The sequence below is a fragment of the Alosa pseudoharengus genome, unplaced genomic scaffold, assembly GCF_046254945.1.
Source record: "Alosa pseudoharengus isolate Yale_2024_CS ecotype anadromous, Long Island Sound unplaced genomic scaffold, YU_APseudo_1.1 YU_APseudo_1.1_scf_5, whole genome shotgun sequence".
Taxonomy (NCBI): Eukaryota; Metazoa; Chordata; class Actinopteri; order Clupeiformes; family Clupeidae; genus Alosa; species Alosa pseudoharengus.
This window is the reverse complement of record NW_027468837.1, coordinates 19,503,961-19,512,495: the sequence shown is the minus strand read 5'-3', so window position 1 is coordinate 19,512,495 and position 8,535 is coordinate 19,503,961. Positions and strand designations below refer to the sequence as shown.

Here is an 8,535-nt window from a genome sequence, read left to right as displayed (position 1 = left end):
GGTTGGGATGTCTGCTATGAATGGACAAATATTGTTAAGGTGCTGTCTAACTTGTATCTTAACCATTACATCGGCACTAAAGAAGTCCTGATGAAAACTAGATCTGTGAAGGCATGGCAAGGAAGACCATTATCATCATCTTCTTCATCATCATTAATACTATTGGCCTACTGTTGCTGTTGTTGTACTTATGATGTAGGCGTACCACTAGAATAATTAAAAACAATGACTTTATATCATCATGTATAACTTAATAACAGTCCATATAGTTTAATCACCACGCATTGTGTTGGCTGTTTATTCATTAGGCCTATTACATTGAAGCGTTGCTTGTCTTCAGTTAAACTTTCTCTTTAGTCCACCTTAAATGACTTCCCAAACTAGTCCCTCCCTCTCCTCGCAGCTTGCTTACCGTCCTGCCACTCGGTCATCGCGAACAATCCCCTTTCGTTTTCGAGGCACGGCGATGGCTCGTAGGAACAGCATCCGAAGACATTTTCGCGGACCCCTGTCGTGGTAGCGATTCACCATACTCTTACCGCGTTTCTTTTAGGTCAAGGGGAACACATTCTCATCTGTAGACTACGGGGCAGAATAAGTTATCACTTGGATCTCCGTGTTCTCAGACCATCCTGGTCCTCTTAGTGAATATGTTTTATCTTTTTTTCGGAAAGTAAAGACTGTTTGGATTGTTTTGCCTCACTTTTTGCCTGCTGTACTTGTCAGTAACAAGTTATGTAATATATCCATTCAACTTTAGGCCATATTTAATTCACAAAAAGCCTTTTAGAGGGGGAAATTGATTCTATCAGATTTTCTGAACTGATTTTCCGTCTCTGCAGTCATGTTGTCAAGTTAGATTCCATATGCAGAGAAAACAAGGGCGACTTGATCATATAACGTTATCTCTAAACATAAACAAAACACTATCTTGAAGAAAGCCTCGATCTTTCTGCAGCTCAGTTGATGTTGCTCTAGCAGCCTAGGAGACGTCATAGGTCCAGACTGGAGGGTGCAACAGGGATTCCGCTCAGGCAGGAAAGGGGATTTCTTCTACCGCCCAAGACTCGGGGTTAGAATGTATTGATTGCCAGATTTGAAGAGGCAAAACCACTTGGACTGACTGATTTCCAGCTGCTTGGGAGCTGCGGCGTCATCTCATCTGAACGGTATGCTCTTATTCCTTTTCCATTTGACTTTGCTCGTTCTAACCAGGTGTGTGCTTGTCTGTGTTTATGTGTGTAAGTCCTTGTGTAGGCTATTCGTGCGTTTGTTTGTGAGCATTTTCTTCCGTCACCGCACTCATTTATTGCCTTGCGTGTCGTTCTGAACTAATCTAAATCATGTTTGTCTTAATACTTGAGGAGATGGACCGTCGAATTCGCTCATTCAATTCTTTGTAGTGGTTATTCTGATTGAGACCAGGTGGAATGCCGCCGCTCAAAAAAGAAGTCATACATTCGTTACAACAACCTGTTTTTCCTGCCTCTCATACCAGGAAAACCAAAAGACATTCAAGAGTAGCCCCACTGGTGTCACGCCATGATAGTATAGGGCGAGTCAATACGCAGAGATGAACGCTGTCTTACTCCGAATGGAAGCATTGATGGTACTGCATGCTTATTACCATGAATGAGTAAAAAGTAGATTTTATTTCAGGAAAACCAAACTAAGCTACTAGGTAGTCACATTGTTTCTCATTTCCAACGCGCATATTTTAAGTAGCTGGGTGATCAGAAGATCTCTGCAAACCGAATGTTGTTAACGTGACGAGACAAGTGATCCTCGTTTAATTAAGTGGCTGATTGCAGTAAAAATCCATTCTTCTGACGTCACATGAAAGGGATGGAAAGGGGCGTAATCAAGACGCACAGGCACTTTGTTCTGTTTCTAATGTTGAGCCAATAGCGCAGAAAGTTTACAGCGCTTCACAATGCATCACTTGGATAGATCTGTTTCCTCTCGGCGAAGTTGTCGGTGTACAGCGCGGTAGCTTTATGCTTTTATAAAGCTGATCGAATATCGCCCATATGAAAATGCTTGAGCAATCTGAACAAAACCCCTCTGTTTGAACACTCACTGTGTAGCCATGTTGCGCCTCGCCCGTGAACTGGGTGTGCGCTCGCACTGTTGTTTTTAAAGGGGATTCCTTTGACGAAAGCAAAAGCCTGTTGCAACATTCATTGAAACAACTGCCTTAGGCTTTGGTGGGCAATGCACACAACGTCAAAACCAGTTGAGATTAAAATAAACTTGCCCGCTTCCATGGATGCTGACCATTATGTGATGTTGACCAGTGCATCATTTACAAAAAAACATTTTAGCGTCGCAAGAATGAGATGTGTGTGCCAGTGCCGAATGGCTGAACATAACCTGATATAAAGCGGCTACTGTTTCCTTAAGGTTTGCTGATGTTGCCATGACTAGCCATGGCTATTGCAGTGTGATAAATGACTAAATGTTTGGCTTCAATTCGGAAGCCCCTGTTAATGCCAGTTTTGTCCCGTTTTCCCCTGCCATGGAGAATTCGATTAATTCAAACATCGAGTACACGGCCTGCATTTTTTGCTGAAATATGGACTAGCAATAAATTGATGAAATACACAATGAAAAGGGCACAGATCACACAGATATTAAGAAAATGCAAATTAAGCTACGCCATTATTACTAAAGTTGAGGGATTTCATAGCATTAGCCTAAATGGAATTAGATCATAATATCCATTAATTGTAGTCAGTGAATGAAAAGCACTCTGCTATCAGTGATGGAATTATTTTGGTTAATTTCCGAGCATTGTTCCCATTTAATTCATTTGGTTGCATTGTACTAGGCACAGATACTGAGGAAGTTCAGATAAAATGAGATCTGCAGATCTACAACAAACAACACAAACATCCATTTCAAATATCATAGTGTGGGGGACAATGCCCAGCAGCCTGATCAGCTTGCCCAGCGCTGTTCAAGACTCAACCCAGGGAGCTCCATCTGAAGACCGCCACTAGGTCCTCTTCTCCTGAGATCGTGCTCGTTTTGAGCAGGGGGTGCCTCCCTCCTCTCCAACACTGCTGCAGACTGATGCCATGATCTGTTGTGCATATCAAGCTGTGTTTACTTTGTCGGCATCTGTTCTCTCTAATTAAGAGACTGCGCTCTGATCAGCTCTGCCCCATTTTGTTTATAGAGCTTAACTTTGCAGAGGAAAAGATTCAAGCTGGCCTCGGAAAGCCTCCCCTTCCTCACGGTGCGCCTCTGCCAGAAATGGCTGTGGCGGCGGTGGGATGCGGTGGAGAGGGAGGCTGCTATATAGGATTCTGAACACAGCACAGCATGGTACCTCAGCTGAATAAGACATGCCCGCGTGGTCAATTTGAGAAGTCCCGAACAGATGGGAGAGCAACACAAACAGCAGAATTGTTCAGCTTTTCTACCACACACCTGATGCATGACTCGGAATTGAAGCATTGCATCTGAATATAAAAACACACCCTATGTGTATCACAGCCTTTCATTAAGTAAGGAATTATATAGCGATGTACACCCTCGGGGCATACTTCTACAGTTACACTGGGTGTATAGCTGTGTTGTATATACATGAGACTATTATTGAGAATGCATTGCTGCAGCTATATTATAATTTATCATTGTTTGTCATTCAGACACGATGCACAGCCATTCACCCAACTGTTGGCAGTTGTCACATTCATTTCTATGCAGGCCCCATTTGGTTCTAAGTAGCCTCAGGTAATATGTAAATAATAGTTACTTAAAATATAAACAGTTTCAAGTTGTTTGCATCAGTCAGACTACTCTTAAGGAAACCCTCTGAGGCAGAATGTGTTAGGATAAAAAAAAGTGCAGAGATAGATGTTTGGAGACAGACAGGCTTTGTATTAGTACAACTGGAGCAGATGACATCCTTCATCTTCCCTCCTCAGAGCTTGCAATCATCCATGTATTTAAAGGAAATCAGGGCCGAAGGTGCCGTGAAAGTTTCCACAATTTGATTCTGCTGTCGACCGGTCAAGACAAATTAGCATGCAAAGGTGCGGAGTTGGCAGATTGATGTAAGCCATTGTTTATTTTCAACAGTTCTTTCTGCTGAGCTTTGTGTTGATCTGGGGCCAGAGCAGCCTATACGTCACAGACTTACTGGGATATTTGCTGGAAATTGAGGCCGTCGTGTCGTGAGTGCTCTCTGTACTGCAAACTGTACTGTAAAGTGGCAGTCTCAGTGGTGCTAAAAATGGACCGGCATCACTGGAGATTCCTGAGTGAAATGGCCCACAAGCATGTTACATTTGGCACTCTGCTCTGTGACTTTATTGACATGGTCGCAATGGGCCCGTAATGGGGATTCCTACAGTGCTCACCCAACCAGGCTCACCCATCCTGGCTAGTGGCTACAGCCTTTCTTTCTGAATGAACTTGCTTTCTTGTACCTCTGGATAAGTATGAGGTGGTGTAGTAAACCCCTCTGCCCAGACTTTGTAACACCAACTTAAGGATTTCTTTCTTAGTTCAAACTATATCATTAGCTCATATGTGGAGTCATGTGAAGTCATATAATTTGATAACCCACTTGCCTTAAAATGATGGAAGTGCCAGTCATCCAAAACATCATTAACATGATAATTATGGTCCTTAGGCATCAAGGTCAGGGAAATTAGGCTTATATATCAAATATATTTAAAGCTGCCACAAGTAAATAGGTAGTTATCTAAGTGCATATGTTTGTGTAAGGAATGAGTGCAAGCATGCATTTTTACCTAATCTCTCAATACTATTGGTGGTTATTTATACATTACTGCCTTGATTTTTACAGCAGGTCAAAAGTGCATGGAATTGGCAGTAACAAAGTCTAGAGTAAGCCGAACATGTCGTTGTTGTGTTATGCTCAGATTCATAGTTCCCTTTTTGTTTCCTTTCGTTTCAGTTGGCCAGATTCTAAATCTAAACAGATCAGATGCAGCATCGTCCCCTTCCATCTGTAAATTGTATTCATGCTGCAGTTGTCATTTTTGCTCTTATACAAGTGCCTAAAAAAGCCACCTGACGGTGGTTTCGTAACAGATGACACTTAGGTGGGTGGGAAGCACCATGACTAAATGGACTGAGGAACTGGGAGTGCAGAGTGAAACGGACAGCCAGCGCCAGAGGCCCGAGCTGCAGCCAGAAAGAGGAAATGGAAACTGGGATTGCTTCCTCATGCTGAGCTTTTTTACATACGTTTTCTTTCCTACTGCACGTGAGGGCAGGTCTGCATGGGCGTACTTCTGTTTTTCCCCAATACGCTCCCGTCAAAAGCCTATCCATGCCGATGCTCCATTTACATTTGTGCCTCCAGCGATACTAGTGGCGTTTGGTTGTGGTTTCCTTGCATGTAGTAGTGAAATGTTTGGCGAAGGCGTGGCTCAACAGTTGTGGCCTTTTGGCTGGTTACCAAACAGCACAATCAACCCTTGCCCACAGGCCCCTCCCCATGCTGGCTGATGTCTTCCTGTTGGTTACGTGTAATAAGTTGAGCAGGTCAGTGATCCCAGGTCGGCAGTGCTGTATCTTAACAGTAGATTTGAATGAACCGCACCTAAGAGAGAAATACAATGTTAGAATTTAACTGCACACAAATAATGATGAAAGTTGAACAGTAAAATGCTGACAATGCAAACAATAATTGTCACTCTTGCCATTATGTGAGAGAAATGTACATATTCTCGGCATTGGCTGGAAATGTGCATTATTTCCCTGATATCCTAATGATTCCCTGATAAGATCACTGAGGTGTGTGTCTCTGCATGTTGACACTGGGTATGGGGATTATACATTGACTTTTTCCAGGATGAACATGAATCACATGAGTCATTTGCACTCTTAGCTAGCTGGACTTTCCAGTTAGGTTATATGTTAAATTAAAAGGCTAAAAGTTATATTTTACATTTTACCGGTGAGCCACAAATGCCAACAAAATCACGATTCAGGTTTTGCCCAAGGCTAATATTCAGCTTTGTCCATGAGTCAACCTGTCAACTGGAAATTTGCTGAGTCTGTTTTTGCATTAATGATGTACTCCTGGAAATGCAAATCCTCAAGCAAAGACTGGGTTAGCGGGATGGGGAAGGGTTATGGTCAGTGTTGCAAACAGGAAACCTCAGGATCCAAATGACCAGCCACACAGCAAGAAGAAGCTCTTGTGGAAGGCCCCCTGCCCCACACACACACACACTCTCCCTCCTCGGGTTAATGTGGTTGTGCGCGTGACAAGCACTGTTTCAGATTCAAGAATGGCCGTCTGTTGAAGAATGGCCATCTTGAACAGAAATGCCCATTTATTACAAAATGCCACAGTTCATCTCATGAGGGGGAAAAAGAAAACATGTGCTGTCATGGTCTCTGTCACTAGGCGCTCTGAGTATGCTAAGCCTGCTAAGTGGGCAAATTTGTTTTCTCTGCATCTGCCACATCTTGTGACACTGTGGAGAGGGAAATAACATTGGGGAGTGGTCACCTGAGTCTCAGTGAAGTGTTTGGCAGTCCAGTGGGCCTAGTGCCTCATTTTTCCATCAACAATCGGCAGGCGAGGAGAAAACATTTCCTTCACCGTGGGGACTGAGTGCGGCCGCTGGCTGGTGCTCAGTAGAGATGGATTTTGTGTTATTTCAGGACATCTAAATTCACCCAGTAAAGGCTCATTATAGAGTTGGGTAAGAGACGTGCCCCCACATGTGTCGTCCGTAGGTGGACGGGAGCTATTTAAGCAGCTTCACTGGCGCGGCTTGTGGACACAAGAAAACGACTTTGGGTGACCTCCCCAGTCTCCAACAGAAATATTAATAGAACACAGATAGAGGTATAATCAAGAATATTTAGTCATCACCCATTCTTGGAAACCCCCTGGATATGAAGGTTCTTTTATTAAGTCAAAGGTACGGTGCTGAAAGTCTGTCTTCCTTGATTTGCTTTGAGGACATACAGATTCTGGAGTTGTTTTATTTCATGCTCATATAGCTGCAGTTCTGTATACATGCTGAATATGGCTTATAATAGAATTAAAGCACTTATGCTGAGATTTATGAACTACATTAATGGTTTACATTTCACAGTGTACTGAATACAGAACTGCCAGTGGGAGTTGTGGCCTTGGCATTATCACACCACGTCAGCCTAATGTGTGTGTGTGTGTGTGTGTGTGTGTATGTGTGTGTGTGTGTTTAATGTCTGAGCAAGCACTAATGGCAGCCAGGCAAAAGGTCAACAACTATGTTGGAGATATAATGATTAGTGTCGGTGGTACATGCAGTCGGCATTAGCGATACCATGATTATGTGTATTGCTGCAGAGATTGTGTTATTGCAATGTTGACTCCATGCATGCATTAGATGTTTTGCAAGCCTAATAACATTACTGTTGCTGATAGCTGACAGCTGCACCTGATAATACTAGCAGTTGTCTTGTTTGGAGGAAGTTGTAGGAACATGTCAAAAATGTGTTTCCTGAATATTTGCAGCAAACAGAGAAAGAAGGGGGAGAGAGAGAGAGAGCTAGACAGAGAAAAGTGAAAGTGTAATGTCGTGTTCATGCAGTGATTTAGCTATTGAGTTATGGACAAACTGCTGAGATAAGGGTCTTGAAACCATGGGAACATCATCACCTAAAGACCTAAAGAGTCATCCACATTGGTTGGGAACACGTGTGAGTGTGTGATTGTAATTGTGTGTGTGTGTGTGTGTGTGTTTGTGTGTGTGTGTGTGTGTGTGTGTGTTTTGTACACTCTGTGGTGTGATCACTTAACTCCAGCTGGAGGGCGAGCCAACATGGAAGACATAAGGGCTCACTGGGCAGGGCTCTGGCACTCTCTCCATTTCTCTCTCTCTCTCTCTCTCTCTCTATCTCTCTCTCTCACACACACACTCACTCTCTCTCTCTCTTCCTCTCTCTCTATGTCTCTCTCTCACTCACACATGCGTGCACACACACACACACTCTCACTCTCTCTCTCACACAAACACACTCTCACTCTCTCTCTCTCTCTCTCTCTCTCTCTCTCACACACACAAACACAAACACACACACACACACAGACACACACACACTCACTCTCTTTCTCTCTTTCTGTCTCTCTCTCTTACTCTACCTCTCCCTCTCTCTCTGTTGCATGACGATAGGAGGAGAGACTTTGTGTCGTCTCTCTCTGGTGCAGTCGGGGGGAAGAGGAGCGCCGTCCTGTAGAAGTCCACGGGCAGTGCGTGTTCTCCGGGCTGTGACACATGGCTGTGTCAAATTCGCTTCCATTTTGTCCATCACCCACAATGGCGGCACTCCTCAGGCACTGCTGGTGATACAAGCATGGCCGCTGTCTGCCCAAGCCTGACTCAGTTACGTGCAAAGTCTCGGCAGTTTCCAATGCTAGGCGACATGTGAGATGGCTAAATGAAATATTTGGATTTCAGGCCCTCCGCTAGCACTTAAAGGTGCTTTAGGATGTATCATACTCGCGTCATTATCAGACAGAATGCCACGGAAATCCAGGCACTGTGCCCA

The 8,535-nt window shown here is 43.8% G+C and overlaps 1 protein-coding gene across 2 annotated transcripts in view; it reads left to right on the top strand.

The window, feature by feature from the left end:
* The first annotated feature begins 481 nt into the window (after positions 1-481).
* Positions 482-8,535, top strand: part of atp2b4 (ATPase plasma membrane Ca2+ transporting 4) — a 59,435-nt gene continuing 51,381 nt past the window's right edge. For both annotated transcript variants that reach the window (XM_076268703.1, XM_076268705.1), the window contains exon 1: positions 482-1,169. The gene's annotated coding sequence lies outside the window, so the exon portion shown is untranslated. The remainder of the gene's footprint in view (positions 1,170-8,535) is intronic.